Here is a 22,507-nt window from a genome sequence, read left to right on the forward strand (position 1 = left end):
CAAATACATGATGGGACAAAACATTCGCCGTATTATCTACTGACAGGTCGTGAACCCAGAACGTTCCTAGAACAAGATCTGGACATTCCCTGTGAGTACATTGAGAACGATGTGCGAATCAAGGCCGTCAAGGAAGCAAGGAAGGTGGCATATCAAAATTTGCAAAAACGTTTCAGGTCATAGAAGAAGCAGATTGAGAAGAAATTGTCTCAACCCAACTTCGACATTGGGCTAAGAGAAATGTGGATAAGAGAAATGCCAAGAGCAGGAATTCCCGCATGTTTTGGAGGAAGATTCAATACTCGTGGTATTATCTTGGAAAGGATGAATAATAATTCTTACAAAGTAAAGTACGAAACAAAGAAAGGTCAAGAAAAAGTGGATACGGATGACATTCGACGTTTAAAACCTTTCATTGGACAAAATGATGGACAGTCTGCCAAAGAAGATGATGATTCGAATTCAGACAGCGATGTCTAAGAAAAAAATCATGTGAAAATGAACCGTAGGGTTTTATTAACTCAAGTGCCACAACGGGTAACGATTGTTGTGACGAAAACGAAAATAAAATAAAATAAAATTTTATAAGTTTAATTTTTTAATAGGTTATCTGTAAGCAAAATATTTTTAGCAGTGGACGGCGAGTTGGACCGCCGTTTATCATCCAAAGTCCATCCGAAGCCGAAGGAAATGTCGGTTTCCATCAGAAAACCCTGAACTGGTAAACATGTTTTGTTTACAGAATTTAGAGTTGTTAGGAATATAGAGTATTTTTTTTAATTAGAGATCTTATAATTCTGTTTGTATAGTAAATTGTCCAAGGTACGTGTACAACATAAATAAAGTAAATGAAAACATGATAATATAAATAAAATAATAAACAGTACACTAAATAACCAATTAAAATACTACATATTATCTAATGAAGATGTAAAACGGTTAGTAAACCTTAATGATGTTTTGAAAAATATCATTTATAGGGCAGACATTGGGATGTTTTACCAAATGTCTAGCGTATACTTAATGAAATATCATTATGAGGAGAATAACGTTGATTTATTATTAAAAACTCCAATCATATATGACAGTAGTATTTCAAACATGTATAATGTGATTTCAATGGATATTTAATAAATAATACTAGAATATTTTATGATTTACCGGAAGCAGTATATTTGGCGGAAGGTAAATATCATTCTTTGGATAAAGCTAAATGTGAATTTAAAAGTTTTTTTCTGGTATAAAAATTCAATTCCCAATCTGGTGTTGTTAGGTCGTTCATATGTGTAGAGCAATTAAGAAAGTCTCGTAACAACTCAAACTATGTCTAGATAAAACATTCTTTCAATATGAAATATAACTTATGGTATGCATCAATGTGTCAAGTCAATAACAAACACTTCCTAGTTCGAGTCACGAGGTAATTCTTGAAAATGTAATTGTAAGCGGAAGAAATGACGCTACCAGAAAGTAGGAAGAAATGGTATGTGGAATAAGAGAGTAGTGAACTCGAGAGAGTTTTTAAGTGACCGTCACAGAAGAAGGTTCGACCTCTCAAATCTTTACAGACCAAAATCTTGGTGAGCACATTCTGGTCATAAGGCCACAGCACCAGAAATCTTATATCTCTAGTTTTATTTATGCAATCAAAACTATTCAAATTAACAATTTCATCGCTCTACCTAAATTGAAATAGTTAAGTTTTTGTTATGAGAATGCAGTATAAATTTCCCCCATGCTAACATGGTTATTATTAGTTGAGCTATGTGTAGATATAAAATTGTGTACGTCGACGTCCGGATTTCGATCCAATAAGTTGGCTACGTTATGGTGGAATAAGCGCCGGATTTTGTGGCTAGCGCCTTTGTTAGAAACATGTTATGGTAGTGAGTGGAAAAGAAAATTAATAGCTAAGGCCTTTGTGCATATGTAGTAGTACAGCTTTCTGTTTAGATATAGATATCGATCCCCAAGCCACACATGTATGAGTAAGAAGTCAAATCATACAGAGATCACTTGGAAAAATTACATGGTATATCAGATTTGTTATTATCCAGGATGATGCTGATATATATATATGTTTGAATATGTTCATGCCATTTCCTATAGAAAATTCTGTAGTGACTTAGAACAAAGAAATATTGCATATGCATATAGATGTGTTTTGCGTTTATGATTGAGTTGCTTTTCACATGTCAGGCATTCTTAGGAGACCTTATTGCAGTGCATTGTAACAGGAAATGCTTATATAGACAGTAAGCGTGTGCGAAGATTATCTTAAACACGAAGTTAATTCAGTACAGTAATCACGTTTAAAGAATTAAATATTCATTGTTATAAAATTTATGAGCAGACGTAGAGTGAAGTTAAGATCAGACATGGCGACTCGTCCATCTCCCTTCCAAAAAAATAATAGACGTGGTGAAAAAGTAACAAAACGAATGATTCTCAATCTAATTCTCAGTCAGGAACACTCAGCCAAAATTGAGCACCTGTTGTAAATGTATACAGGAATGTCTTTCTTTTCCCAAATATGACCCAGAAGAAATGACTATTGAGCAGTTATTTTCTGCGTTTGACGAGACTATAAAGCTCAAACAATTATCCCAAGATGAGGCTAAAGATCTAGTATTAACATGCTTTTCAGGAAAAGACAAAGAAGGATTATATGTTTTTATAAATAGGAAGCAGTTACATACTATGTCATATGAGACATTTAAGGAAGAAGTCAAAAAGTGTTTCAAAAGACCGAAAAAGAATGTAGACATTTTCGCTAAAATTCAGAATAGAGTTCAAAAGAAACATGAGTCACTACAGAATTATATATACGCAGTATTAGGATTGATTGATAAAGGAGCGCCCATATTAACGGAAACCCACATTATTTCTATTTTGGATAATGGATTGAGGTCGAACTTTTTAGAAAGAGTAGGTGTGCAGCAATTTAATCTAAATTTCTTTTTTAATCAAAAGATACCAGATATGCCTTTGAACATTGATAAAAAAAGTCCTAAGTGATGTTCCATTAAAGTGCCTTTATAATTTGGTTTACCCTGTATAATGTTAGCAAGGATTGGCTTAATTAATGGATCAATAATTCTATTATCTAATATGGTTTATACTATTATACCGAATTGTTGCTCTATGACCTGGAAGTTTAAAAGTGAAAAATCATTCATTCGTTGCAGTAGTACACCTCAACTAAAAATCTTATGATGCGTTTTGGACACCAATCTATCAATTGCTAACGTAAAGTTAGAAAGAATGTGTATTAGTTTAAAGTAACTTTCCTTAATTTCTTGAATCTGTGAATTATGATATTCTGTATGATATGTAAGAAGGTTCCCAGAGTTCTTTAATTTATGAACCTCGCATAGCGAAAAGCCACTAAATGCTAAATTTGTAATTCCCATAAGAAAAATGAATATCATTCTTTTATGTCTGTGAGAGCATCCTTCTGTAAAATCACATTGAGTCATGGTATTAAATTTCGTATTAAATTGTGTCTTTTTTTCTTGTAATAATTTAATTAAATGTTCGTATCCAGAACATGATTAATTTCAGAGTCGGACTGCAGAACAGTCCAAATGCAGGCGATGCGGTACAAATTCACTGTCATCATAATTAATAATTGGTTTGTATCTAGCAAATATTAGTACCAGCTGGCGGAATACTAGTTCATTACCAAAGGCTGTAGAACTTAGAAGTGTGCAGATGTAAATCGCTGAGCTGGCTATTTGATTCAACATGCGAAAAAGAAAATAAAACACAAGTCATTTGATTGAAAATGGTCGATGTTAATAGACAAGTGATAAAAACCTTGCAAAATATTGAAAAAAATGGTCAAGAAAGTTCTTAGAAAAGATTTGTTTGTGGTCTCATATATTTAAGGAAAATACGAGGATCTATGTTAAAGAGTTTAATACTAAAGTTCATTAGAGAGTATAAAAGAATATTCGGGATCGTAGGAGAAGAGACACTACAGTGTGGGTCAATAAGAAGGTTGTTGTCGGAAACTTTTATGGTTTTGTTCACACAGCGAAAAAATGTTTCAAGCGATTTATCAAAATATCCTTTGTCTTGATTCTGAATTTGGGAGGTAATTCGACTCGGTAGAAATTTGGACTAAGCTTCCGCTTTATTTCTGCCTCTCCTTCGTTGCTAATGGTAAATGTTCTGGTAAGCCATGCTCTCTTATACGGAAATATACTAAAACAAGATCTTCTTGCTTGCAATAATGTCTGTTTATGGCGTTTGCCATAAAACTTGTTTCGTTTCACCTATGACTGCTGCACATTGGTTTGCAAATTCTTTCTCACTGCTGTTAATTTATCCTTGTCAACCTTGTGTGTTTTGTTTAGACCCAAACGAACATTCCATTGGGATCCTAGGTTCATATCCAAATAATAGATAGCTCGATGAGTATTTGGTCTCACCTTGTATATAAGTGTTAATGTCCAAAATAAGTATGGTAGCCATTTTTCCTAATCAGTGTGATGCTTTTGTACGAAAACTTAAGACAATTCTTTATAATTTTATTCGTTTGTTCTACCAAACGAATCGAAGAGTGATTGTATGCTGGCTAGTATTTATAGTGTAAAACTTAATTATCGAACTCCAACTACCAATTTTATTATCAAATTTCTCTATAAAAGTATGTTTCTCAAAATACTGTACAAATTAATCTGTCTAGTATCAAAGGTTAGTTACAGGTGGTCTTTGACCTTATGGTAGCAGACAGGATCTCTGCAGAGCCCAGAAGCAGGCTTGGCACAGTGGTATTAGGTGCCCAAAGCCCCGAGCAAACAGTGGGTAGGTTAGTTGGCCAACAGAACCCCAAAGCACGCTAAGCAGCTGAGGTTAGTATTCCCAGTCAGAGCCCCGAAACAGGCTAAGCCAGGAGAAAGGATAGGCGTAGTCACGAGGCAGACTAGACGACTTAGGGTTAGGTTATTCCTAATGTTCAGAAGCAAACAGCAGTCCCGATGCCGTTTTTTGCTCCGTGGGAAGGTCTAGAAGCCGCCGTCTGCAAGTGATTGTATATCTATCTGGTGTGAAATCTTCTTACTGAACCACGTGGTGGTGTTTGAAAACACTGACATGTGGAATTGTTTGTTTACATCACATGGGATACTACACCTCCTCGCTTGTTAAACCCTTAAGAGATCCGGGGTTTTTGGGCGATTTTTTAGACTTTCAGTCAAGCAGCTACTGCATCGTCCCTATTTATCCTAAGATCATGGTTCATACCTCATTCTCTTCAGAATGGAGCTGGCTTTGAAATGAAGCCACTTGCATCCTCGTACCATATACCAGGAGCGGAAAAAATGATGTCAAATGGAAAATTTCGGAGGGAAATTTTTTTCTCTCACTTTGGGCTCCCCTGCAGCGACCCTGTGTGAACGTAGCCATCTAAAAAAATCTGATAAATAGTACTTGGTATACTGAATGTAAGTGCAAAATTTCAAGTTTCTATCTTGAATACCAAGGGCGAGAGAAATTGTATCAAGAATTCCCACCATGCCCCAAATTACCGTAAAACACCATGATTTCAGATTAAAAATTTCCTGAGACATCCCTAATTAAACTATGGTCATGTTTCGCCCATCATTCTCTTTAGAACAGAACTGCCTTTCAGGCGGTATGACTCGCGTGTCTCCATCATGTATCTAAGGCGGGAAAATGAGGAAAAACGGGATTTTTTGTAAAAATTTCCCTTTTTCAATGTTTAAATATCCTTTTTTCAACTTTTAGCCCTCCATGACCCCCCTGTTTTAACGCAGAGATCTGAAAAAATCTGGTAAATAATACTCGGTGGGCTGAATGTTTATGCACAATTCCAATTTACCAGGTGCAAAAGTAAGCCCGCCAAAGAATATATCGACAATGTCCCATATTCCCGTATACAGAGGGAAATTTTTAAACATTCCCTGAGACATCCTTAATTACCCTAGGGTCATGTTTCGCCCATCATTCTCTTCAGAATAGAACTGCCTTTCAGGTGGTACCATTCACTTGTCCCCATTATGTATCTAAGAGGGAAAATCCCGTGAAAGGGTTTTTTTGTAAAATTTCCCTTTTTCAATGTTTAACCCCTCTCTACCCCCTGTTTTAACGCAGAAATATGAAAAAATCTGGTAAATACTACTCGGTGGACTGAATGTTTGTGAACAATTTCAATCTTCTAGGTGAAAAAGTAAGCCAGCACAAAAATAGTACCAAAAATGTCCGAGATTCCCCTATACAGAAGTATATTTTGATAAAAATTCCCTGACACTTCTCTAATTACCCTAAGGTCATGTGTCGCACATCGTTCTCTTCAGAATAGAACTGCCTTTCAGGTGGTACCATTCACTTGTCTCTATCATGTATTTAAGGCGGAAAAATGACAACGTTTTACCAGCCAGTATCTCCTCAGAATTTAAACTTGAGAATACTGTAAATGGACGAGGCCAATGTACAAGGCGTAATAATAGAAAAGTACGTGAAGAAGTAGCCAGGTTATTCAGGGTAAAGATGTTCTATATTTACCGATAGAAATAGAAGACAGAAGGACGAAAGCACTGTTGGATAGTTAATCGCATATCCCAATTATAAATGAACGATTGATACGACCCAATGTTAGGGTAATTTCTCAACAAACAAAGATCAAGGGATTACACAGAATGTGTTAATTATTAATAAATAAGCAATTGTGAAATTCAAAATTCAAAATAAACGTTTCATTTAGCGTTCAGAGTAATTAAAGATTTTCCTTATCAAGTATTAATTGTTAATAATTTTCTCAAGTGTCAGAATTGTCAGATATATTATGCAGCGAGTAAAATAATAGGGCAGAGATTCGAAAAACCGCAAATCAAAAGGAGTAACTTCCCGGAAATGCTTTCAGTATCGAAGAAAGTTGCTGTAGGATTGAAATATAGTTCAAAGCCGAAATACGTTTTAGATCATACAGTTAAATTATCACCTAGGAATAGGATTACTGTTGGTGTTAGTCTATTAAATTCTGGGAAAAGTAGTCAATTTTTACCAGAACCAAATAGAGATTTAGAGAGACAATATAATATTTTGATCCCATGCGTATTATTGTCAAAGGAGAATAATAAATTAGAATTAGTAAAGCCCTCGAGCAAGCTGTATATCTTGAAAACTAACGGGATGATTGGAAAAGCCGAAGAATGTAAGAGTGAAAAGGAGTTGAAAGAAGTTTTAACTAAGGAAGATGTAGAGAAGGTTTTGTAAGCAAGAATAAACTTTGATAAGTCTAGATTAAAGTTTGGAGATAAGACAAAGCCCAAAATTAAGGATAAGATAGAAAAATTGTGTTATGACTACGCGGATGGTTTTGCGTGGCAGGAAAATAAGCTAGGAAGAGTAAGATGTAGAGAAGGTTTTGTAAGCAAGAATAAACTTTGATAAGTCTAGATTAAAGTTTGGAGATAAGACAAAGCCCAAAATTAAGGATAAGATAGAAAAATTGTGTTATGACTACGCGGATGGGTTTGCGTGGCAGGAAAATAAGCTAGGAAGAGTAAAGCACTTCGAACATCATATTGAATTAGAGACAAAGGTTCCATTTCGGAGACAGCAATACTCGATACCTATTGCATTACGTGAAAAGATCAGAGAACAAATAAACATTCTTCTGGAACAAAACATTATCCAGGAAAGCAACAATGCTTATAACTCGCCCATGCTGTTCATCAGGATGTCTTTTAGCTCGGTCAGACCGGTGCTTGATTGACGTTTCCTAAATTCCAAGGTCAAGTTCCACACTTGCATTAGCATATATTCATCAAATTTTGACAGGATAGGAGCATAAATGGTACTCTATTTGGGACATAAAGGCAGCTTATCACCAGGTGGCGATTTCTGAAGAGTCTAGGGAGTAAGCTGCGTTCAACATAACAGGTATAGGAGCCTATTAGTATAAAGTTTGGCCAATGGGATACGTTCAATCACTGGCGGTTTTTACTAAAATTATGGCCGTGACGCTTCCTAACGTAAGTCCAGAGACGGTGTTGTATTACATGGACTACATATTTGTTTACGTAAATGAACAAGTGAGGATTGTTGAGGTTGTGAAGTCCATCATTCAAAGATTATAGCACTAAGGTTTGAAGTTGTCAGTAAAAATTGTCAATTTGTGGAGGAAAAACTTCTGTCACTATGTCATATGGTAAGTGATGCGGGATGCGACATTAGTCCTAAGGTTATAGAAGCGATTAAGGCGTGTAAACCACCGAAATTGTATAAAGAAATTAAGTCGTTGTTAAGATTAACGAATTAGCTGCGCAAATTTTGCAAGAATTATGCCGTGGTAGCAGCAGATTTTCAACCTCTTCTTAAGAAAGCAAAGAAGTTTTATGGCCCGATAGCCCTCAGAGTGAATTTGAGAAATTGAAGGAATCCCTGCTGAAGGCTCCGTTGCTGGCTCCTTTCCTGGGAAACTCGGAGACCAGACTGTACAGGGATGCGTCAAGAAAATCCATTGGTGCAGTATTAATGCAAAAGCAAGAAAATGGGGAATGGACAACAGTAGATTATTGTAGTCAGGGGACTTTGTTTTGATATATTATCCTAGAAGGAAAGTAAGTTTACCCCAACACATCACAGTTCACTATGACGGCCCGGCACGCGTCAAGGAGAACATTAATTCAATTTTATATCGAGTAAAATTACCGTTTAATTTCAAGAACAGAATTCAAGAAATAGCAATCGATCGCTTAAAACAGTTTCAGGATGACCACACTGACGGAGCACAAAGAACAAGGAGACAAGAACATTAAAGGGAAAAAGAAAGGGAAGTAGTAGAAGAAGAAGTATAACAAACTTTTCAATACTTAACTAATAAATACTGAAAACAATCACCCTCTTCCCGTTCACAAATTTTTTGTTCAGCCACACCGTGATATGATTTCTTCTTTAACCAAGTGTGGCCCGCTTGTACTCTTTTACAAAATTCTATATTTGCTTTTCTAATTTTCTTTCCTATACCTTCTTGAGATAACGAAGAAAACTTTAAAACTTTTTTTGATGATTTTTTCACCTTACTCTTCTTCAAAACCTTGCGCATTTTCTTTGCGAGATGAGCACTCACTTGCTCCATCTTTTCACTGTACTAAATTAATATAATGACACAGTGTTTTTCTCTTTCGTGGGTTGAACCGAATAGCCAGGTCACCGATTTACCTCTGCATACTGCTCAGTTGTACCACCTGTGGCAAGGAGCTGATATTTATCCAGCTGGGACTTACAGTAGCTAGATATAAACGGATATCAACTACGACGACACCGAATGTGTACCTTGTCGTCTACATTTCGACTATTCCGCTCTACAACTTAAAAATGAATCATTTTCGGGATATGAAGATTTAACTACCGTATTACATAAGAAAGAGGCACAGTTTATTTCAAAAATTAATACTATAATACCATGCGATTTTAGGCAAGGATGCTCTCACAGGTCTAAACGGGTGATATTAAGTCCTCTAATGGGATTGCAAATTTGGTATTCAGTTGCCTTTCGCTGAACGAAGTACACAAGTTAAAAGCTCTATAAACCTTAAAGACCAAACGGGCTACCTTAATACCCAGATACAGGAAATTGAAGAAAGTAAGTTCAAACTAACCCACATTGTTTCTGATTTCACAGTAGCCATTTAAAACTAGTTTCCCAGACACACCATGAGATTTTACAATTAATGTGCACCACGGCAACAAGTAAACGATTTCTAATAACTTTTTAAACTTTTAGCTAAACTTTCAGCTAATAATAAAATTAACGATGCACTAATTAAACCGACTCTCGCAAAAAGTATTATACAGGGTATACAAATCTACGAAATACTTTGATGGAACCAGATTTAGGACTTTTTATTATTGTTCTGAAACATGTCTTGTGTTATTTGGCTCAAATAAAGCTAACTTAGATATTATATTACAAATTCCGATTATAAGGGACAATAATTCTTATTTTCTTTATAAAGTATTTAACAATGGATTTTTGAGAGAATTCTCGTATATACGCCTACAAACATATGAAATCGCCATATGGACACCATCGGGAATTTTTGAATTTGACATTTCCCTTTCCCAAACTCATCGTATGATGGAAATATGCCAATTTCAAACCCAAGCTAGATCACAAGAAACGGATTGCTTATATGAATTTATCTTTCGAAATATATTGACATGTTAAACTTGCATTATCTAAAGCAGAAAAAAATTATTTTTATACAACAACCGGACTTCTAATCGCAACACGGAAAATAGTAAGAATAGTTCATCAAAGAAATCATACATTTGTTACAGATGACATGGATCACTCTTTAACTTATTTTTCCCATATGAAGATTATGAGTACATTAAAACATAGAACCTCAATTTACCTACTAGACATACAGCAAGGTTTACCTTACAATATCATACACTCCCGACTAGCTATAACTTTAACTTCATCTTCAACCTCCAAAATATTCAACCAACGGTTACTCTCCAGGCTGTAATTAAACATGAACAAAGCCATTTACCAAGTCATTTTTCCGAATTACATCTCCATCATGCTTTCCCATGGACTATTCTCATAATCTCTTGTATTTTATTTCTTCTCCACCTTGCCATAAGAATAGCTTTATATATCTTGTATAAACTTTTACGAACACAACAGCACTAATAACACATTTTTCTTTCCAGAATTATGTTACAGCTTCTGCTACCGATACTTCTTTCCTTGGGCTTAATAACGGTAATAACTTATCTGTGCTTACTCTTTTGCAAGTCCCGTTACAAAAACAAAAACTTGGGTAATCAACTCCATATATCATTGCCGTTAGAAAGACACTATACACCAGAGCCTAATATCCAGACGGAAATTCAAGCTACGCAACCTACACATACAGAGTCAACATCAACACCGATTTTACGTACCAAAATACTCAAACGATATCTACAATCAGTGAACTCGTGTATATTTATCAATAACAGTGATGGAAATGATAAACTGTTTTTCATCCTGGTTTGTTGGGACGGAACTAGAGTGTTATCATCATTATGTGTATAATTCACAACAAGCCTTTCATAGTTATCTTGCTGTATCATAGTTTTTAGTATTTTTTACTGTTTAAACAGTATCTCAAGTGTGCCAGTGTTGTGGTGGAATTACCTTTCGCCAATTACAATTGTGTATTTTCTCAAAATAAACTCCCAGATGATCTTTTACAGTGTAAGGGTGTAAGGATCTGCACATCACGACAGACGCACGTGTAACCACAACACGTCCTATTCATTATAAACAACGTAGCAGAAAAGAAGCCGACACGAAAGACACCTATGAACGTCAAGAGAAGACGGAGCTCACGGAAGGTTCACAGACAAGTTATAAAAAAGCTTACAAAATATTGAAAAATAGGGTCAAGAAAGTTCATAGAAAAGATTTTTTATGGTCTGATATATTTAAGGAAAATACGAGGATCTATGTTAAAGAATTTAATACTAAAGTTCATTAGAGAGTATAAAAAATATTGATGAGTATTTGGTACCACCTTGTACGTAAGTGTTAATGATGAAAATAAGTGTGGTAGCTATCTTCTACAATCAGTGTGATGCTCTTGTACAAAAACTTAAGACAATTCTTTATAATTTTATTCGTTTGTTCTACCAAACCAAACGAAGAGTGATTGTATGCTGGCGAGTATTTATAGTGTAAAACTTAATTATCGAACTCCAACTACCAATTTTATTATCAAATTTCTCTATAAAAGTATTTACACAAAATACTCTACAAATTATTCTCTCTAGTATCAAGGTTAGTTATAGGTAGTCTTTGACCGTAAGGTCGCAGACAGGATTTCCCCAGAGCCCCAAAGCAGCGTAGCTAGAGTTGTATTAGGTGCCCAAAGCTCCGAGCAAGCAGTGGGTACTTTAGTTGGCAAACAGGGCCTCGAAGCAGGCTAAGCGGCTGAGCGGAAATTCCGGCATCTTATCCAACAAGGAGCCCCTTCATGCTGGAGTAAGGAATGCATAGAAATAATAGTACGTTGTAAATCCTGAAAATTGTAGGTGAAGTTTAAATTTGGATTATTTGGTAACTTTCTGTATATTGATGTAAAGTTAGCCGAAGTTCGAATAGGAAAATTCAAAGTATGTGTTACTATATGCTGGAAAAATAAGATGATGAGCGATTAACAGCATCGGCGCCTAACATATGGTTCCTTTGGTATGCAATTTTAACAGGTTTACATGCAGTAAGATGAAGTCAGTTGGGTGTAAACACACAAAATTCCTCAGTTCGTGACAGTGTAGGTTTCAGATGGCAGCTATCAGTTGAATTTCGAAACACTAAATTATATAGACAGTCTGTTTTTTGAGATCGTGGTTGTGCCTATAATTTACATATAGAGAACATATTATGAGATTGGCACAGTGATGCGTTTAGTTCAATGATTCCTTGGTTCATGCAGATTGCATATTCATAAGTTTGAATAAAATATGTGGGCTGTATTAGTAAGAAATCTATTGTTAAAATTTTGTATAAAATATGATAATCATTAGTGTGTACAACTGGGGTTAACACTAAAATGTTTAAATTGGCAGATTATGGGTCGAATGAGATTAGAGATGCTTTTGAACATTGATAAAATAGTCAGGGATCTCTTTCCATGAGTGTGCCTCTTAGGTTTATATTCTGCTTAATCATTTCCTTGGCCAAAGCAGGTTTTATTAAAGCATCGTTGACCTTATTCTGAAGAATGCTCTGCATCATAGAGTAAAAGCGCTGTTCCAATATTTGAAAATTAAGAAGAGCTATGAGAAAACGTTCATTTCTTGCTTTAGTACATACCAATTGTAAAATATTTTGATGAGTTTCGGTTATCAATTTTTTGACTGCCACTGAAACGTTTGTTTTTAAATGTGTAAGTTCAATTTCTTGTATTTGAGAATTTAAATAAACATTCTGTAGCTGCATTTGACTAATAGTTGATTTTAATTCATAAACTTCACATAAACTAAATCTACTAAGTCCGAAATTTGCATTTCCTAGTAATAGGTTAAAGATTAGCCGTCGCGGTGTTTTGGAACACCCCGTTTTAAAATCACAAGCTAAACTTGAATTGATATTTTTTCCTGCAAAATTGACACTAATTGTTCATATCCAGCACACTAATTATTTGTAAGGTGTACTGTAAAAAAGTCTAAATGGAGCGTAGAAGGTAAGAATTCAATATTGTCATAACTGATTATAGGCTTGAACTTGGCTATTGATATTCCATATTGTTCGAGTGTAAGTTTATTCCCTTTTACGCCAACTGTAAGCAGAACGAGGAAATGATGAACTAAACTGACCAGCATTCTCCTACTGTGCGTGTACTTCTTACAAAGAAAAGAAAAATAATGCTGAATAGCAAAATGATACTGTATAGCAATAAAGTAATTCGTGTCATTCAGCTTACAATGATGCACATGAGTAGTGAGCTGTTAAGATCAATTAACTATTTTTAAAGGGTAAAAACGTATTGGGACGAGACAAGAGGCAGATTGTTAAAGCTTACTGAAATTTGGATAAGGTAAAGCGGAAAGTTGTGAAAGCAAGTAAAATCATAGCGGAGACATGCCTAGAAATTTTGGAAAGAAACGGAGAGGTTACGGTGCGATTTGAAAAGAAGGTCGATGAAAGTGGGAAAAAAGGTTAAAATTCAGTGTATACTCAGTAAGTACTTTGCGCGCTTACTAAGTAGATTGTATTGCATTATTTGTTTTATTTTTTATATTTAATAGTTATTTTAATTTTAAATTTCAAAGATAATAATGCCTTATGAAATTGACTTCGTGGAGATCCTTTATAAGGTGTAAAATATTTGAGCTAAAAATATATATATTTCAATAGAATAATCCAATTTTAAATGCTGATGATGATAATAATGGTCCTAAAGTCCTGGACATCCTCTATAGTGATCGTGATTTTTGGAACATCCTGCATAGTTTTTATATTGTATGATATCGGTGACAATAAGAAAAAAATCAGAGTTGTAGAATTGTAAGTTAATTGTCCTTGTAAAGATCAGTTGCCTTTTAAATGCGGAAATGCAAGTCTCAGCATATTTGATTCGGTTGCAGAGTGATGACTGCTTTTTTGTCAGTAACAGAAAAATGTTCTAAAGTCCATACAAATTTTCGTGATTGTATTCAAATGCGTTTATGCTCTCTTCTTATTTTTCTCCTTTTCATACTGCCAATTAAAAGAAAAGGAATATTTAAAAATGAGACTCTCCAACGCGTATCCTATCTTTTGTTCTGTCCTTGCTATTATATATATATATATTCCTTCAATCGTGTAGAAAAATAGCTGTTCATCCTCGTGCTGAGTGTCGTCTATATCCTCACAATATGGCCTAACCCTGTCTACTGAAATCTCCTGTATTGCTTTACGATATGAGTCTGGAAATTTGACCTTATAAAAGGTTAGGGTTAACTCTTTCGATGATTTCTAGAGATCCGACGTATGTAGCCGAAAAACTTTGAGGTGCTCCAATTGACCGATTCGGAAAAAATACAAGTACTTCGTGGCCCTTTTCAAAATTAGTTTGTTGATGTTTAAGGTCGAAATATATTTTCTGTTTGTTATAACTTGCAATTAAATTATCCTGTACGATTCCACGTATCTTATTCAGATGTTCTTTGTCGATAAATAACGTCGACGTAGATGCTAAAGCAATTTCAGAGATGGTAGTAGGATCTTATCCGTGCACTAGAAAAAACTAGAATAATTAGTTACAGCCTCTACGAATGTATTAATAGCGAATGTTGTGTACGGAATTAGTTTTGGCGAATGATTTTGATTTTCCTTTACAAAAAAAATTAACAGCGTTTTGTATGACTGTGGAATGTTTCCACTACACCTAGAGTTTTGTGATCATATGCTGTATAAAGTTTAAATTCAAAGTTGTAGAACTTCGCTAGGTTTTTCAATCTCTTAGTATTATATACAGAGTGTGTGTCCAAATACAAGTACGAATAAGCCCCGTATTTAAGAATAATGTCATATATAAGAAATTGTTCAATTTTCTCTGCTGTTATGTTGTCTAAACACCTGCTGACAGAAAATCTCGTGGACATTTCAATGGCAACTAGTATGTGTTCGAATTTTCCTTGTCCAACTGGTATTTTTCCAATTGTATCGTACTGTCAAGCAGTGGCATGGATTTAGATGGGAGATACAGCAATTGTTCTGCCGGCTTAGATGGTAACTTCTTGAGTTTTTGACAAAGATTGCATGCCGTTATTTTGTTGGCTATGTAAGCTTTCATATTAGGAAAATAGTATTTCGTGTGTGCCGACAGGTAGGTCTTAGTATACCCAAAATAGGATGCCATTGAGTTCTTATGAATAGCATCAAACCATTTGCTTAATAATGATTTCGGTACACAAAGTAAATATAGCAGTCCTAGTTGAGGGTGTTTCTGAGTTTTATATAACAGTCCATTTCTAAGAGAAAAGTATTTCGCCACACGGAGTGTAGATAATTTTTTAGGCTCTTTATTTTTCAATACAGTGATGATGTCTGAAAATGAAGGGTCCTTTCTTTGTTCATCCGGCAAATTGGGTAACGTCATAGGCTGGTCGATTTAAAAGGTGTCTTGCAATGAGTTGCAACAAAAGACTTTAGCCTCCTCTGGGTCGGAGAAGTTATTAACGTCTTGATTCTCGTCCTCTTTATTATGCTGCTTGTCTTCTAAGCTGCTAAAAATGTCTGCCGGATGCTGCTGACTTTTAATGTGTTGAATCTCAAAATTGTAATCCGCTAAGAATATCTTATAGCGACTAAATTTTCCGACATTGTCCAGCTGGGGGTTAAGTGAAGTCAAGCATTTAGCATGTATAAATAATTTAAATTTTCAATTCAGTAACAAATATCGGAATTTTCGCAGTATATATATCAGTGAATATAATTCTTTTTGTCATTTGGGTGCTTTTCTCTCTGTCTTAGTAAAGAGATGACTACAGTAGGAAACAACACGTTCCTGGTTAGTTTTATTATCATAACATGCCAACATGCCGCCTGCATAGGTTGAAAAAGCATCTGAATATGCTCGAATTTCCAAAATGAAACAAAGGTGGAGCTTGTATAATATCCGTCTTAAGTTTTTCAAATAGCTCGTCATGCTGAGTTGTCCATTTCCAAAATAATTTGAAATGGTCCCACCTTTTCTGTGAAAATTTTAATATGAACCCTGAAATAAGAGCAGAGTCCTAGAAAACTCTTCAAGGTCTTTTTAGAGGTTGGTTTCTTAAAATTACGTATTTTATTGGCAATTTTGGGTGAAATTTTGATCTCTTTACAACTGAACGTAAATCCTAAAACGTTCAGTTCCGAGTATAATAGGTGGGTCTTATTCGAGCTCGCTCTAAAATTGTGTTTTCTTAGTCTTTTGAAGAGCAATTTCAAGTCCGATAGTTGCTGTTTCCAATCTTTGCTTCCTATTACAAGGTCGTTAGCGAAGGCAATTATTCGAGGTGGTAAACCATCTAAAAGCATGCGTACTGCTATAGTTAGAGCAGCCGCTGACATGGTATGCCCATTACCCAACGTTGGAATTTATACGCCTTCCTAGTATGATTAAGCTCAAAAGTCATACATTATTGACTTGTTTGATGCAATGAAAGTTGAAAATAACGGGATTTTATATCGATAGTTGAGATGCAAGATTTGCCTCTGAATTTTTGCAAAATGTCTTCTGTGGACTGGAATAGAATGCTCAAATAATTTGTAAATTTATTACAAGCCTGTAGATTCAAAGCTAGGCGGGATTGTGAAGTATATGATTTCCTAACAATAAGAAATCAGGAGGAAAAGAAACAGTCACTAGTATCTTTAATAATACTTGCCTCAAAAATTCTTTAATTTGCAAATCAATTTTCTGACTTACTTCCAATGGAATAGGTGGTGACCTCTGGTGGAAGAAGGCTCCTTTATCTATCCTTATCTTATGTATGTATCCACGAAAGTAGCCTATGTCAGTTGGTGTATAAGAAATTACATCCCTGTATGTAAAAAAATCAAGTACAACCTTCTCTGTTAATTTGTTAAATTTGGAATGATGTCGAATAACTTAATATCAAATAGCGATGTGGTCTCGTCCAATCTATTATGAATTTCCTGTTCAGTTCTATGGAATCTTTCATTATTTTTTCGTCGTTTTGGTATTCACTCTGTAAATATACTTCTTGAACATCCTCCTCAACATATGCAATCTCTGTGTTTTTACTAACGTTACCGGCCTCATAGTTAGATTTGATATTAATAGCGTGAAATTATTGTTAATTACTTTAGTAGGGAAAGTTTCTAGTTCGTACTTTTTCAGCAAGTTTTCTAATGGATCAATAAAAGTATTCATTATCCATTTTCCGATTCTTGATATTAATTGGTAAAAAAATGTTACCTGGCTGGTATGGTAACCTTTTGAGTTGTAAATACATCAGCCGTTTGTACTGCTTTATTGTAGACATAGCGCTAGCAGACAATTTTTCTTCAGTGTCAGCTTCAACTGGATACGGCGGAGGCCCTGGTTTCTTGTATACTGATACCATGTTATTTTGCAAGTCAATTTTGGCCTGTAAACGATGTAGAATGTCTTCACTAAATAAAGGTAAAAAAATCTCCATTCTCTAAAATTCGAGAATAATGAGAAAAAATCGTTGAGCCAATCCTGAACGTAATTGAAGCTATATAACGTAAATTAACGACGGAATTCTCAATTCCTCGTAGATTATTGCTAAAAAGAATCAATTTTGTGTTTGGAGGAAGCCAATGTTTGGGCCATAGATTCAATGTGCTACCTGTATCAACGATAACAGGATATTTTTCTTTGTTAATTGTTACATTAATAAATAATTGATGGTCCTGGTTTAGCATTCTAATGTTTTCTCTTGTATCTGATAACGGGGCCACCGTATGAAGTGATGTATTTGCACTTTCTGTTGTTGATTTATTTCCTGACTTTCGGATTTTGGGTAGAGCATTTAATAAAAAGAGCGTCCGGAATCGACTCCCACTACCAGTTTTATTATAAAACTTTTTCTTTATAAAATTATTTTCACAAAATACTATACAAATTGAGATCTCTTTCCATTAATGTGCCCCTTAGGTTTATATTCTATTTAATCATTTCTTTAGCTAAAGCAGGTTTTATTAAAGCGTCGTTAACTTTATTTTGAAGAATGCTTTGTATTATAGTATCAAAGTGTTGTTCTACATTTTGAAAATTAAGGAGAGCGAATAGATAACGTTCATTTGTGGCCGTTGTACATATCAATTTTAAAATACTATGATGAGTTTCGGTTATCAATTTTTCGACAGCTACTGAAAAGTTCGTCACCAAGTGTGTGAGTTCAAAATTACTTTTCTTAATTTCTTGTATTTGAGAATTTACATAATCATTCAGTGCGTGCATTTGACTAATTGCTGATTTTAATTTATGAACCTCGTATAGACTATATCCACTAAGTCCAAAATTTACGAGTCCAAGTAATAGGTTAAAGATCATCCGTGGCGGTCTTTTGGAACATCCTGTTTTATAATCACAAGGTACTATATCTTTGACTTTATTAATGAATTGACGTTCTTTATCGTGCATAAGTGATACTATTTGTTCATATCCAGTACAGAAATTATTCGGAAGGTGTACTGCCGAAAAGTCTAAATGGAGCCTATAAGGTAAGAATTCTACATTGTCATAACTGATTATAGGCTTAAATTTAGCTATAGATATTCCATATTGTGTGAATACAAGTTCATTCCCTTTAACGCCAGCCGTAAGCAGAATGAGGAAGTAAAAAACAAAAGTGATCAGAATTCTCCTATTGTACGTGTTCTTCTTATAAGGAAAAGAAAAATAATGCTGAATAGCAAAATTATATTGTATAGCAATAAAGCAATACATGCCATTTAGTTTAGAAAGATGCGTATGAGCAGTGAGGTACTAAAATCGATCCACAAGTATTTAAAGGATAAAGGTGTGTTGGGACAAGACAGGAGGAGGATTGTAAAAGCATATAGGTATTTAGATAAGGTCAAGGGTGATAAGTTGTGGAAGCAGGTCAAAGTTATAGCCGAGACCTATTTAGAAGTGTTGGAGAGGAACGGTGAAGAAGGGTGGATGAAGAAGGGTTAAATACGGCGTATATTAGGTGAGTACTTTTTACTGTTACTTTAGTTTATTATATTGCATTATTTTTTATAGATAATAATGCTTTATAAAGTACTTGAGCTGAAGATATATATAATGCAATTTCAAATGTCGATGATGATAATAATAGTCCTTAATTCCTGGACATCCTGTATAATGTTCGTGATTTTTGGAATATCCTGTATAATATTTATGTTGCGTGATGCCGGAGGCAACATGTAGCATGTAGTGGAGAAAGGAGAAAAAGAAAGAAAAATATAGAGTAGCTGTCATTGTAAAGATCAGTTGCCTTTTAAACGCAAAAATGCAAGTCTCAGCATTCTTTCATTCAGTTGCAGAATAATGAGTCAGCTATAAAGCAAAGAGGAAATGTGTGTGTCGCTATGAAAGGTGTTTTTCGTTAACTTATTTTTTTCGTTTTGTGGTAGTAATTAAACGAAGAGAAATATTTAAAAGATGAAATATTCCAGAGCCTATCGCATCTTCTTTTCTGCCATTAAATAAAAAGAATTTATTTATTTATGTTCTATGTCTTCTCTATCTTCATAAAATGGCTTAATTCGGTCTACTGAAATCTCCTGTATTGTTTGACAATATGAGTTTGGAAATTTTATCTTATAAAGATTAGGAATAACTCTTTCGATAATTTCTAGAGGTCCTACGTATTTGGATGAAAATGATTCTGGTATCCCAACTTGACGATTGGGAAAAAATACAAGTACTTTCTGGGCCTTGTCGAAATTAGTTTGTTGATGTCTGCGCTGAAAAGATTTTTTCTGTTTATTATAACTTACGATTAAATTATCCTGGACGATCCCACGTATTTTATTCAGATTTTCTTTGTTGACGCATAACATCGGAGTTGATGCTAACGCTATATCAGAGATGGTCTTAGGTTCATATCCATGCATGAGGAAAAAGGCTGAATATTTAGTTCCGGTATGTACAAATGTATTAATTGCGAATGTTATGTATGGAATTAGTTTTGGCCTCTGGTTTTGATTTGCTGCACCAAAAATTTAAAAGCGTCCTGTATCATTATGTGGAATGTTTCCACTACACCCAAATTTTTGTGGTCATACGCTGGACCAAATTTAAATTCAAAATTATAGAATTTTGATAAGTTCTGCAGCCTCTTAGCATTATGTACAGGGTGTCAGTCCAAATACAGGTATGAAAAAGCTCCGTACTTAAGAATAATGTCATATATAATAAATTGTTCATTTTCTTCTGCTGTGATATTGTCTACAACTCTGGTGACACAATATCGCGTGGACATTTCAATAGCGTTGTTTGTATTTGTATGTGTTTGAATTTTCCATCTCCGACCGGCACTCGCCTAATTGAATCGTACTGCCAGGCAGTGGCAATTGGTTTAGATGTGTGATGCAGCAATTGGCCCGATGGTTTAGCTGGTAACTTCTTGAGGTTTTGGCAAATATTGCATGTCTTTATTCTATTGGCTATGTAAGCTTTCATGTTAGGAAAATAGCATTTCCTAAGCGCCGTCTGGTATGTCTTGGTGTAACCGAAGTGCGGTGCCATTGGTTTGTTATGGATAGCCTCGAACCATTTGCCTAGTAAAGATTTTGGTACGCAAAGTAAATACAGCAATCCTAATTGAGGGTGTTTCTAAGTCCTATATAATAATCCATTTTTAAGAGAAAAATATTTCGCCGCACGGAGTGTAGATAGTTTGCTAGGTTCTTTATTCTCCAATACAGTAATGATGTCCGAAAATCAATCCTCCTTCCTTTGTTCATCTGCTAAATTAGGTAACAAAATGGACTGATAAATTTGAAAAGTGTGCTCTAAAGAATGTGAAGCAAAAACTTTAGCACCTTCTGTGTCGTAGAAGTTATCAACTGCTTGGTTCTCGACCTTTTGTATATCTTGTTTGCCATCTAAGCGGCTAAAAATGTCTGCCGGATGCTGCTGACTTTTAATGTGTTGTATTTCAAAATTGTAATTCGCCAAGAATATTTTATAGCTACTAAATTTCCCGATTTATCCGGTTGGGTAATGAGCGAAGCCAAACATTTCGCGTCTATAAATAATTTAAATCTCCTATTCGGTAAGAAATAACAAAATTTTCGAAGAACATATATCAGTGCAAATTGTTCTTTTTGCCATGTTGAGTCCTTTCTCTCAGTTTTGGTAAAACGTCGACTACAATATTAAACAACACGTTCCTGATTGGTTTTATTATCATAACAAGCCAATATTCAAATTATTTGTTAGACTACATAATGGATAAGTCAGTTTTTGTTGATGCATAGGGAAGGAAGCGCCAGCAACTATCGATGGATTTTAATAGCTGATTGATGAATTGTGATCGCAGAGTGAATACATTTACAATTTTAACTCTACGTGATCACGTTTTTTTCATCAGGTCATTTGCTTTTTCCAGCTTATGTAAATATATTTGTAAGGCCTGAACAGTTTTAAATGTTTCTAAAATCTTTTGCAAAAAGTTTTTCTTTAATCCTAATGATAAATAATTTATTTACTGTTCCTTGGTGGTTTGAGGCAGAACTTGTCGATCGACCCTCAATTTTCTGAGAAAATACGCATCTATTGACCCATTTTCGCCCTATTTCACCTCATTTCAAACTCAGCCTCATATGCCGGTTATTTTGGCCTACTCAAGTCACTAATTTACCTTTTAATTCTTCGTAATCAAGTGCATCTGGGCCTTTAACTGTAGTAGTGAATCGAGTGCCATATCTTGTAAATACTTTTGTAATGGCTCTTTCTTTTTGTCAGCATACCAAGAATGTAACAACGCAAGATGGTCAAAAGCATAAAAAATCTATCGGGGTCCTCTGTAATATGTCCAGAATATTTAGTGAGATGTGGTATATTAAAGGAAGGGCGCGAATTCTGATCCATATTTGTACCGTCCTCCGGAAAAGTGTTCTTTTCTGTTCTAGTCTGAGGCATGCACTAATATAAAGTCAAGTCCGATTCACTAACTGTACAGTTAAGAAAATCACACTGCTTAAAGAAAGAGTTCACTTTCTGGTTAATAAAAATACTGTATGGTAGAGGAGTATTTAGATCAATATTCAGACGGTCAAAGCCTCTACCATGTAATACTTTGTCCATATAGGTATAGGTAGAGCGTTAATAAAAAGTGTCCGGAATCGAACTTCCACGACCAATTTTATTATAAAATTTCTCTATAAGAGTGTTTTCACCAAATACTGTACAAATTAATCTTTCTAGTATCAAAGGTTATAGTTATAGGTGGTCTTTGACCGTAAAGTCTCAGACAGGATCTTTGCAGAGCCCCGAAGCAGCGTAGCCAGAGTGGTATTAGG

The sequence above is a fragment of the Thermobia domestica genome, chromosome 17, assembly GCF_964235325.1.
Source record: "Thermobia domestica chromosome 17, izTheDome1.hap1.1, whole genome shotgun sequence".
In the NCBI taxonomy this organism is placed as follows: domain Eukaryota; kingdom Metazoa; phylum Arthropoda; class Insecta; order Zygentoma; family Lepismatidae; genus Thermobia; species Thermobia domestica.